General features: G+C 41.8%; 1 protein-coding gene across 3 annotated transcripts in view; it reads right to left on the bottom strand.

Annotated features, from left to right (window-relative positions):
* The window catches only part of LOC138622404 (uncharacterized), a 134670-nt gene that overhangs the window by 5064 nt on the left and 117713 nt on the right, over positions 1-11893 (bottom strand). Inside the window, exon 1 of one of the 3 annotated variants that reach the window (XM_069701172.1) lies at positions 6013-6403. The exons of 1 other annotated variant lie outside the window; for it this stretch is intronic. The gene's annotated coding sequence lies outside the window, so the exon portion shown is untranslated. Of the gene's footprint in view, positions 1-6012; positions 6404-11893 lie in introns of those variants that run through there. One more of the 3 variants, XM_069701174.1, reaches the window with a different exon arrangement.

Below are 11893 nucleotides of genomic sequence, written 5' to 3'. Positions count from 1 at the left end.
GAAATGACATCAGACCGAGATGTGCTGAGAGCATGAAAACTAGACTGCATAGGGATTAAATTTGGGCCAGACAGAGCGAAGGGTGAGTCATTTGCAGAGCTGGTGGGGTTCCCTGGATCCATTTTAGAACATCTTACCAAAAGAAACGACAACAAAAAAACCCCTCCATGACAGACTTGTTTTCCGCTGAGAAAAGCCATCCACAAACACTGCTGAAACACCACTACCCCCCATGCATTCATCCGCAGAGGAATGTGGCAGCATTCTTCGCCAAAACAACTCAATGCCAAATCAATGATGCAGAGTGAGCAGATAAGGCAGACAAAGGCATCCGCTGATGCAGGTCAAGGATAAAGAGGCTGAGACTCTGAGAGATTTGGAGGTGTGGGTATGGGTGGGAGGTGGGGCATTGATAAATATAGGTCAAGGGCCCCTGGAAAGAAGGGAGGCGGGAGGTGGGTTGCAGGCTGGAATAATGCAGCACATTCTGGTGAACCAGACAGCCCCAAAACAATAGAGATGGGTGCCTCAGAGTGCAAGGGCGGCAGGGAGCCCTCTGTAATGAGCTAATTTAGTGTGCAGTTATACAAAAATAGTACAATATTGCTGATTTTAGGGTTACAACAACAAATTAAACAGATATGTAATCCTTCAAAAGGCTTTCTTCTATGGCTCTATGAATGGCAATGCTGGTTGGTCCCCCACTTAGGTGTACAATAAAGTATCTTGACAATTAGGCTACAGAATGAATATGATTTTGGTACAGATGTTTAGAAATGGCGCCCTGAGGATGAATTCCTTGACTTTTCGACAAGCATCTCCAGCAGGTCAAAGTTTTCAGTTATTTAATGAAATAACTCAACATTGACTTAATAGATTAGTACAAAATCTTGTAATGACATTCATGGTCCCCGGAGGATAAACACTTTAATTATCCTCTGACTTTTCCTCAAGTGCTACCATGAACTTCTTTTGTGGTTCCCTCTCAGGATGAATTGTAATAATTTAAGTGATTGCCTTAACTCTTCATGTAGTGTCTTTATCATTTGTCCAATATTTGACATGACTGAATATCTTCAAAACTAATTTCCATCTGCCTCAGCTTTATCTCTTGTTTAGTGCTAATTAGCAAATGCTTGCATACTAATGTAGGAATCAGCATCAATCTAAAATGAGTTATTTCAAACTATAAAGACTAGATCTTTTTTTTTTATATATATATTATTATACGCAGACTTTCTGAAAAAGTTCCATTGACCTGCTTCTCGTATGATCTTCATGGAAATATGAGGTCATGCATGCAGTTAAACAAATCACGCTCTCTGCACTTAGATTTCTATGAACCCATATGGTCTGATTGGCAAAGGGACTTGACTAATGAAGGTCAAACATTTTAAGTGGTGTTGAGTATCCCCTTGCATAAGTATCAATGGTCTATATTTAAATGTCCCCATGAAAATGCAGCAACAGTATTCTCATACATATAAGCAGCTGCTGTAATTGTGTGTTACTCAACAGCTGAACTCCCGGGTTAAACTGCATAAGCATTGTCTGAATGTGTAATCTCATAATCTGGAAAGGTGTTTGCACCGATTATACTCCACTCTTCCCATGGACCTGAGACCATTACGTAACTCCTCACAACGAACACAGATTTCAGCCCGGGTTTTGTGAAAAGAAAGACTCTTCTTGGCTCTCGTGTACTGAAAAAAAGCAGACTCAATACTAGTCAGGACCACGAAGTTTTACTTTTCTAAAAATTTCTCTCCAAAGAATCAAATCTAATCTTGAGAATCTACATTTGTTTGAAAGTAAAGGCACTACTGTCGCGTTGTTTTCCCTTTGCTTGGATCAAATGGTTTAAGGTTTTCCTCGCGAGTCTTTTACATTTTGGGCACGAGTGGGGAAGAAGGAGGGAAGAGACTTTTTCTCGGCGTGTCCCATTGACCCAGAAACTGGGGACCGACCGCACTCTGTAAACACACGCCTATGCTGCCTCCACTGTACGGCTCGCCGGTTTACTGGTCAGCCGAGCGATGGAAAGGTGAAGCAGCAGGGGAGATGTCGGGGGGGGGGGGGGGGGGGAAAAAAAAAAAAAAAGAAAAAACAAAGGAGAAGGGAGAACAAAAAAAAAAAAGGCGTGGAGTATTATTGTGTAAATATAGACAGGTGTGAGCAAGTGGAGCGGAGACAAAGAAATATAGGGAATCAATGAAGGAGAGTTCAAACAAAGAAAGGGAAGGAAATAATATTATGTTGTAACTGGGTACCAGAGGCAATTGCGACAGTGTTAGTATTGCATCAATAGCAGGAATATGTCACCCATAGCAACAAAAAAAAAAAGGGGGGAAACAGAAGGGGCAGCCAATCATATCAGACTTTCTCTCCCTTCTTCTGAACCAGCGACTTGACATGCCCAAAAGCAGATGGTGAGAAAACAACATTCTGTAACAAAAGGAGGGTTGATTGACGTCACCGTGCGTATATTCCATATCTCTCCACTCAGGATGAGCGAGATACATGAATGAACTCTCCTGTTTAATTGACTCAGTGATGCCTCTTGCCTTTTTTTTTTTTTTTTTTTTTTGCATCTCTTGGTCTCTCCTTCAATATTCAACCGTGTGAATGAATCATACAATAAGGTATTGTGACTCTCCTTCACAGCTCAGCCTGTAATGCCTTCAAATCACCCTCTCTGCCATCCAAAAATTAAAATAGATGTATATTTCCGAAGAAGCCTAAAGCCACAACGACTGGAAAACTGCTGCCAAAAGCAAATAAAGGAAACCGTTTTATTTGCTCACGTTTACAAATACCTCTCACGGAAGCGAGCAAATTTGCAGCATGTCGCGGCCACATTTTCCTTGACCTAGATTACTCTTTTCCATTTATCATATATTCTTTCACATGTCATCGCCAGGTCTCTGTGGCACTTGTGGAATGATAGCACAGTAAAAGAATCCAAGTTGCACTCGCTCACACAACCACAGGGCCCACACCGCAAGAGTCTAAATGTGGCAATGAGCTATGGAAACAGTGGACTGAGTTCAAAACCCCTGCACGTGTTTCTGTGGAGAATTTCAGGAAATGGGAGCAGGTCTAACATAAAAGGAGAGGGGGGGCACACTTTTCAGAGAAAAGGAGAATGATGAAAGCGTTGCCCACCCACCCCACCCCCCTCCTAGTTTCCCAGGAAGAATGCAATGTACAGCATGTGGGGCAGGGTTGGGGGTCATGGGCGGGGTGTGTTTGAATTCCAAGTCTGGGGACTGACTTTATCTTCCCTAAAGATTTAGGCAGCATGCCAGCAAGGCAAGGCAGAGTCCCATCCAGACCTAGATCCTTGTTCCATGAACACAGGCCATATCACCCCTCTCTCCTCAACAAAAAGGAAAAAAAAAAAAGAAGCAGACTGACTCAGTCCATGTGTTGCACCAGTCACATGTGCTCCTGTGGCCTACTAAATGCTGTAATTCGCCTCTGCGCTCGCTCCAAACCGCAGCAAAATAACAAAGCAAGGCCCTCATCTTTTATCATCTTTGATGTGCCAGGAAACCCCGAGAAAGTCAAGAGGCCTCAAAGTAGGACCGAATGGAAACCGCTCCTGACCATGAACTCCCCTCCCACGGTTTTATTTAGTAAGGCTGGTCACACACAGGAGTTTAATCAAACCTAAACCGGAGCAGTTGTCTCAGTAGGTCAGTCTCATAAGATCTGTAATGAAGTACTTTTTTCTCATAATTGTATACATTTTGAAATGAAGTGAAATTGACTTATTTAGGTTGCTGTGCCACTTTTCTATTTCTGCATGACCGCCCCGTTTCTTTGTTATGGCGCGGCGAGGATTTATTTTGGTGGGGTTACTGATTCTGCCTTTCTAGTCAGCGGCGGTTGCATGCCTCCCCCCCTCCTCACCCCTCCCACAGGACTGATGTGACCTACATTCATAGCTGGCATAGAGACCCAGTGTGCACGCCAACCAATTGGCAGCGGCCGCTCCGCAGAAAGCAAAGCGCAGCGCTGCATAGCCGCAGACTATGGGTTTCCGCGGATTGCATAATCTGTCCCGTTCTTTAATCCATTTTAATTATTCAATTCACATATTATGCAACCTGCAATTTATATTTTCTACATGGTGGACTGTATACACATGCGGTACAGCCAAAACTTGTCATAGATGTGTCATGCGTCACTCCACCGAGAGAGAAGCTGTCCTGACACTTACACAAAAATATCTAATAATAATATATTTAAAAAAAAAAAATCTATGAATCACTTCTTTATACTATATCATTTGTAAATTATATCCCTATAATCCTGCAAGCCATTGCTGGATAGGTAAGCAAAAGTGAATAAGGACTATGATGCCCACGTGCAGTTTTAAACCACAAAGCTGAGTGGAAAATGAAGCCAAAATGTAAAACATCCTACAATTCAAAAAGTTTACCTTGAGCCTGCAAGTACACAACTGAGCTCAAGTGCTGTCGAGCCGAGTTGTTCTACAGCTGTTGAAGTTCATTTGAATTGCCATAATGTTTTGTTTATATCGGACTTGATAGGGAGCGAAATAAATGCATAAATGTCATCAGGCAAGCAAAACACTGTGAGGAATATGTTAACCCCGCACGCGTCCTTTGTTGCACCGTCTGACAAATCGTGTTCATGCATATTTAATCGGATCCTCAGTCATGCGAGGCGACTATATGTGCATCCAACTGTGCCATGAAATTCACCCGCCGCTTCAGAAATAACGCGCGTCCCCACAAACCGTCCACCCACTTTCATCTGCCATCAAAATACACGCGTCTGTTTCCCGGGCCGCTCGGGAACACAAGGACCCATCTGACCCACATTTGATCCAGATGTTCTGATCCGCACCTCACCTCGCGGCGGCCGCACTCATCGGAGCCCGTGAACTTCACCACTTCTCACCCGCTGCGTTTGCGGCGGCTTCCATCAGTCCGAGCCGAGGCGGTACACGAAAGAGAAAGACGCACAAAACTGACCGTCCACATGTATCCAGATGATCATGCCTGGAACATGCGTGTCGCTGCTCTCCGGGTTTGTGTTGTGCTCCTTCAGACTTGCACGCCCTCTAAAGGGTTAACCCCGGAGGGCTGCACAGCCGCGTTAACCTTTACAAGAGCTGCTACACGTGACAGAGAGAAGCGTGTCCTCAGATCCTGCATGGGATTTTTCCAGTTGTCTGCATGGGCTAGCCTACTAACCCAAAAGTAACCGAGTTTAAATAAGTCGCTGCAACATATAAACTTAGAGTATTCTGTTTAGACAATAATAATATAATAATAATAATAATGATATTATTATTATATTACTATTGGGATAATAATACAGTTAATAATAACAATAGCAATAATATGAATAACACTAATAATAATACCCCTAATAATAATAATAATAATACGATGATGGTAATAACACACAGTGGCAGGCTATATATCTGCACTAATTGGGGTTAAATAACATTTACGTCACCCACGTGCGTTACAAAGGCGAGTGTGTGGGATGAACAGACCGGACTGGTACTTAAACACACCTCAACAAACCGTGAACACGCAGTAAAGCCGAACCATAACAACACGCCCGCGATGCGATGGACGCGATCCAGCATCATTAGATACAACTAGGCTACGGAACACTGCTCCACAACACACCGTCCACCTCCGTCACCTCCAACCGCACCTTTTTCCTGAAGGAATCCCATAACCTCTAGCACCCCGCGCCCCACTCCACACACGCGCACACGCACGCACACACACATATTGCTCCGTCGACCAGAGATGGGGAAACAGCCTCGCCTTGACATTGAGACAAACGCACTCAAGCACCAAAACAAACACTCTTTTTACACAGTAGCGAGGAGCTCCGCACAAAAAACAACAACAACAACAACAACAAAAAATACACAACAACAGTGTATTAAGAAGAGCATGTGTATTATATTCAGTGTCGTATATTAATATAACGCTGCAATTATTACTAATAACTTACCCGTCCGGAATGCCAGTTCTCCTCAGAGGTTACTACACACACACACACACAGTCCTGCTCCTGTCCAACAATCCGCTTTGCCGTCGGTCTGCTGCGTCTCTGTCTCTCTCTCTCTCACACACACACACACACACACACACACGCTCACACACCGTCCGTCACTTTCAAAACACCAGCTCTCCGATAAGTGCAGGTTGATGCGAGAGTGTGAACACAGTGGCCGGTTTCAGTGCGCTCCTCATGTCATGTTTGCTCCAATTCCTCCCTCCCTCCCTTCTGTTTCGCTCCCTCTCTATTTTTCCTCGCTCTCTCTATTTCCTTCTCTCGGCTCTCTCTTTTCTCTCTCAAGAGTCTCTAAATGTATGTTAGTAGGTCAGTTGTTGCATAACAGGACGCTTTGGGTGCCTAGTCACGTTTTTTGTTTCTCTCTCGGCTCTGCCCCCTCCCTCTCTCCTCGCCTTCAAATCCCGTTGCAGGAGAGGAGATGCAGCGGAGCGCAAGGGGAGGAGTCAGACCTGTAGGGGGGCGGGGCTAGGCTCAAAGCCAAAGCTCAGTCAGATGAAGGCCTATGATGCCCATAATAAGGTTACTAGACTTTAAAAAAAATAAATACAATAATGCAGCACACAGTGGGGACACACAGAAACAAAGCCACGAGCAGAGAAGTCGATAAAGATCGTGTTTTAGCCGCCACAGCTGGTGTTTCGGGAAGATCAGATTTTCATCTTCTGCGCAGACATTCAACTTTTTTTTTTCTCTATCAGGTCCCTGGTGACTTTCCGAGTAAGATATTGGTTTCCTGGAGTTAAAGGAAAAGATTGAGATTCTGGGATTTATATTTGATGCATTCCAGCTAGCAGCCAGGGAGCTTAACTGAGCATAAAGACTGGAAACGGGGGGGAAATAACACCAATGCCAAGAAGTAATCCAGTGCAAGACCTCCTTTAAACTGGCACGTGCTGTTTTTACAATTCATTTTTGTACAATTGAAACAGGCAAAACACATGAGATTAAGTAGGTAGCCTAGATATTGTTATTGTTTTTGTACTGCAGAGTTTGGCTGTTTCAATTTTTTGCTCCGCTAACTATAGCTGCAACCTTTTATTCAGATATCATTCTACTCTCAATTAGATGGCAAATTAACAAATTTCCTAAAAAGCTGAACTAATCCTTTAAGTGCCTCAAATGGCCTCTAATTGCTCCACATTTTAAAAGCTGCGATGATGATGCCAGATGAGTTCTGGCAGGTACAAATTTGGGGTATAATTTTGAGATATTTGTACTTCACTTGAGTTTTTATAATATGTGCCACTTTATATTAGTACTACATTTCCAAAGAGAAAGCTGCATTTTTTTTTCTACAGGTACACAGTAGTTACTTTGCAGCTAAAGACTTTGCACACATTTGATGATTTAGCTTTTAAAATAGGAGGCTGTATAAAATATGATTTGTTCTTATAAATAAATCTAACCTGAAAAAAATATGAAACAGATAAATTAGCTCCACCTCAAGAAGTCATAACATTTAAATTCTATTTATTACTTGGCATCAGTAATCATAATAAAATAACAACATAACACCCAAAGGAGGACCATGTTTCTGTAAAATGAGTACTTTTTTGATACCAAGTACATTTCTCAAAATACTTGTATACTTTTAACTAAGTGTAAATTTATATACACGGATTTTTTTTCTTTTAATCAAATCAACTTAAAATCTTTAAACGAGTTAATTTACATGGAGAAAGGTTGAAATATGACTACGCCAGTGGTATTTTGTGAGAAAACACATTTATCAACTAAATTCCAGAATAAAATGGCTTGCTAAAAGGGAAGTAATTTACACTGAGCAATGAATCACATTTTTAAAGCTGATTTTGAAAAACTGCCTGCAAAATATGCAAAATAATCTCAGACAATTGTAGTTGGAGCAGAATATGCAAAATAACTAAAAACTGTACCTCTATAGTATTAATGCGTTAATTTCCACCAGTGGATTCATGTTCTACCTGGTTGAAATATTTTTAAACGGAAAATAAATATCGACTGAAGAAGCTTCAACCCCAAAAGATACAACAATGAACAAACTTAGATTTCATTATCGGGTCCACATCACGCCCCCCTTGTGTTTCTGTATAATCTCTCAGGAAATGACCTATTGGGCAAAGTGGGTGTGCTATTAACTGACACTGTCACTCTGAAAGGAAACCGCAGATCCTTTTTTTCTTTGTTGTAAGTGCATGAATACAAGTGGAAAATTGTTGGTTCCTTTTGATTGAAGTGAGTCTAGCATTCAGAGTCTTTGTGCTGTTGTAATAAGCAAAAGTATTTGCGCTCTGAATAAGCTAGTTAAACCAGCTCCTCTGGACTGAATGCAACTGTATTGTGTAATCGAGGCGTATGTTTTGATTCATCTTGATCACAAGCAGGAATGTGTGTCATGCTGGCAGGAATGAAGCTTGGAAGAGACTCACACAAAGAGACGGGGAGTTAAGCAATGTTCTTAATCTTACGCCGCTGATTTAAACTCTGTCCTCTGGGTAGGCTTTTGAATCAAACAGTTGACTGGTTATCTATCACGGTGGCTTGCAGGGGACTGCATCAGAGAGAGAGAGAGAGAGAGACTCACTCCAGGAGGGATAACACATGTATTGGATGAGACCAATCTGCACAGCGATTGTTTAAAAATGTTTTTAAAGCAGCTTCCATTCCGTTGCATGCAGGGAAGCGGAAGATAAATTGCCCTGGCAAATTATGATTTACAATGCAATGCAGTTTGGATGTAGTTTGAGATCTCATTGAAGCAAACTCTGTGTCAGATAGCCATCTCCCTGCATCCTGCTCCGGGCACAGCGATGCTTAATATCTGCTCAGTGTCTCAGTAAATGTACGGCACAGTAGATCATCCACAGAAGGATTTAAATTGGCAAAGAAGACTGACTTCTGTTGTGGATGTGTTCATTATCTCCTTTTATCTTCAACGGCACACTCTTTTCTTCTTTTACATGGCAGCATATAAAAGGGTGTGTGTGTGTGTGTGTGTGTGTGTGTGTGTGTGTGTGTGTGTGTGTGTGTGTGTGTGTGTGTGTGTGTGTGTGAATATTGAGAAAACCTTCCTGTGGTTTTTCACAATTATCCTCTCCCACCAAGCATGTTCTACATTTCACTGTTACAGTAACAGTTGTGGGTTCAACAATCGAGAGTAATTACTCTGCATAATTGGATTGTTTTGTCCTTGAGGGTTTTTAGGACGTTTCCGCTTTGATACAGTAATGATTTCTTCTCGAGTTTCTTGAATACGCTGTCTCAGTTGTGTGACTTTATTTATTTGATCCTCTGTGTATTGTTCTTTTAGATACATTTATTTCAGATCTGTGAAGTTGCCATGCCTTTTATCCGTATCTTTGTTGCACCATATATCAGAGGGTGAACCCTGGATGCAGAGCCTCAATTTTAAAGCCCTATAGATCACCATTCCTTTGCACCTCTTTGTTTCCCTCTTTAGCTGGAGGAGACAGACAGCATAGAAGGAGCAGAGGCATTGGCCGTGAACTTGGATCCCCCTCCCCCCATTAAAAACACACTCTCTCTCTCTCTCTCTCTCTCTCTCTCTCTCTCTCTCTCTCTCTCTCTCTCTCTCTCTCTCTCTCCTGTCTCTGCATCACTCCCTCTTTTTTTGCACCCCATCCATTTTACCCACCCTAACCTAACATTTCCCCCCCTTCCAGCTATGTCTGCAAGCGTTCCCATGGCAACTGTCGCACTGCCTGCCTAGCAACAGGCTTTATCCTTTCACTGGGAAAAAAAAAAAAATGGGGGGAACAGAGGGGGTTGCGTTTTTTTTAAGAATTTTTTTTTTTTTTTATCATGGGTGCATGGATATGGGTGAGGTGTTGCAGTGCATTCATTAAATCACACTCTCTTCTTTTCTCCACTCCACACCTGCAGCGTCTGCCACTCCTCTACGTTATTACTTTTCATTTACACCACAGGCATTTTCAGTTTACACTTCAGTCTATGAAAACTGTCCTTTTAAAAAAAAATCTTTTATAGGGAATAATTGTAGTCAAAACCAGTGTTTATATTTTTACATTTCAAAGGGATACAGAGATGTCCTCATATTTCAGGATATATTTCTGTTACAGCTGCCTCTAATGTATTCAAAACCTTTTGTAAGTACTTGTTATGCGTAATCGGAGGATCGTCTCTATAGTAATAAAATTATGATGATATTCCAAGTTGAAGAAATTATTAGAGGATTCCTCATAAAATGATAACATGAACCTCATATAATGACGCTTTGAATGTATATTTTGTCTTATTTTTATGGGTGTTCACACACAAGCATTAGTGCCTCCTGGATACATATGCACAGTTGCTGGATTCAACCTTCACTCATCACCAGGTGAACTAACTTACAACATACAGGAACAATAAATATTGTAGTTCCCCATAGTATGATTAAAATATTGATGGTGAACCACAGACTATGGGGCACCATGACTGTGCTGAAAGTGTTGTCTTTGTTGCCCCCTTCTGCCCACAAGACAACATGATTTGTTTTTAATCCCAGCTATAGCAAAGAGAAAAAAAGTGGTAACAGTTCTTTCTGTGATACCAAACTTATTATGAAATTCTAGCACCGTGCAATGACAAACAGACACACTGCGAATTATCCACAGTGATTTCCTCCAGCTGTTATAGTTAAAGCTCTCGTGGTTTAAATGGTTTCTAATAGAACTGTTGATTAATAGCAGGCACACCCACTGTCTGTCTCGTCTCTCTGTGTCTGTCTTGTTACTGCAGGGGCTGTGGGAGGGAAAGCTGCCAGGTGCACAACTCCCCTCCTTGCCTCCTGCATTCGTCTGCACTTGTCAATCAAATCTTTCCCTTCTCTTGTTAACGTTCACGTTCATTCTCATTTTCCAACACATCTGTTACTTGGGACATTACTTCCGGGCTCAAATTGTCTTTGATGTTTTTTTGGTATTAATGCATGTTCTGTACATCATTAGTTAGCTGTCAGGCTTTGTTTTGTTGATGTTAAATATGGTACTCCAGAGATTTATTATGAGGCCAGGTTATCCTGATTTATAGTCAAGGGTCAAGCTACTAAAATACTACATCTCCTGTAATGTAAGACTTCATGTGTACTTTGGGTGGAGTGCGCTATTCATCCATCAGTCCGACCATCTGTCTGAGTCCCAGGCCTGTGAATGCAATATCCCAAAAATGTCTTGAGGGAAGTTCCTCAGATTTGATGAAAAACTTTCACCTGGTCGCAAGGATGAACTGATCAGAATTGGAAGGTCACTATGACCTTGCATCTGTCCCATTATTGTGAATTTAATATCTCTGGAATATCTTGAGGGATTTGTGCCACATATATTCACTTGGACTCAAGGAGGTATTAATTCGATTTTGGTGGTCAAAGGTAAAGATCACTGTTTCCTCACTTCAGTTCTATTCTTGTGATGCCATAACTCAGGAAAGAGGGTGAGATAATGACCATAGTTCACATTTGGTTGGATACTGAGCAGGTCTTGCTAATCTTGGGTGTCCACATTTCTTCAAAGTCTTTATTACATATATTATATGAGTCAGTACAGACATGGACAAAAAGTATAATGTGACTGGTTGGTCGAGGCTGTGAGGAGGCGGTAGTGGTAGGTTTTTTATCACTCTGTGCCAGAAACAACTATGATTGGAGGCATTATGTTTTTGAGTTGTCCATCAGTCCATCAGTCCCACACTTGTGAACCTGTTATCCCAAGATTGCTTATGAATTTCTTCAAACTTGGCACAAACATTTACTTGGATTCAAGAATGAACTGACTCAATTTTAGTTGTCTAAGATCAAGGTCACTGTGTCCTTGCATCC

This window comes from Brachyistius frenatus, unplaced genomic scaffold, assembly GCF_029030835.1.
Source record: "Brachyistius frenatus isolate BFR_SWC_R1_liver_20210118 unplaced genomic scaffold, ASM2903083v1 Contig_36, whole genome shotgun sequence".
Taxonomy (NCBI): Eukaryota; Metazoa; Chordata; class Actinopteri; family Embiotocidae; genus Brachyistius; species Brachyistius frenatus.
Note: the sequence above shows the minus strand (reverse complement) of the source record. Positions and strands in the feature narration are given on the sequence as shown.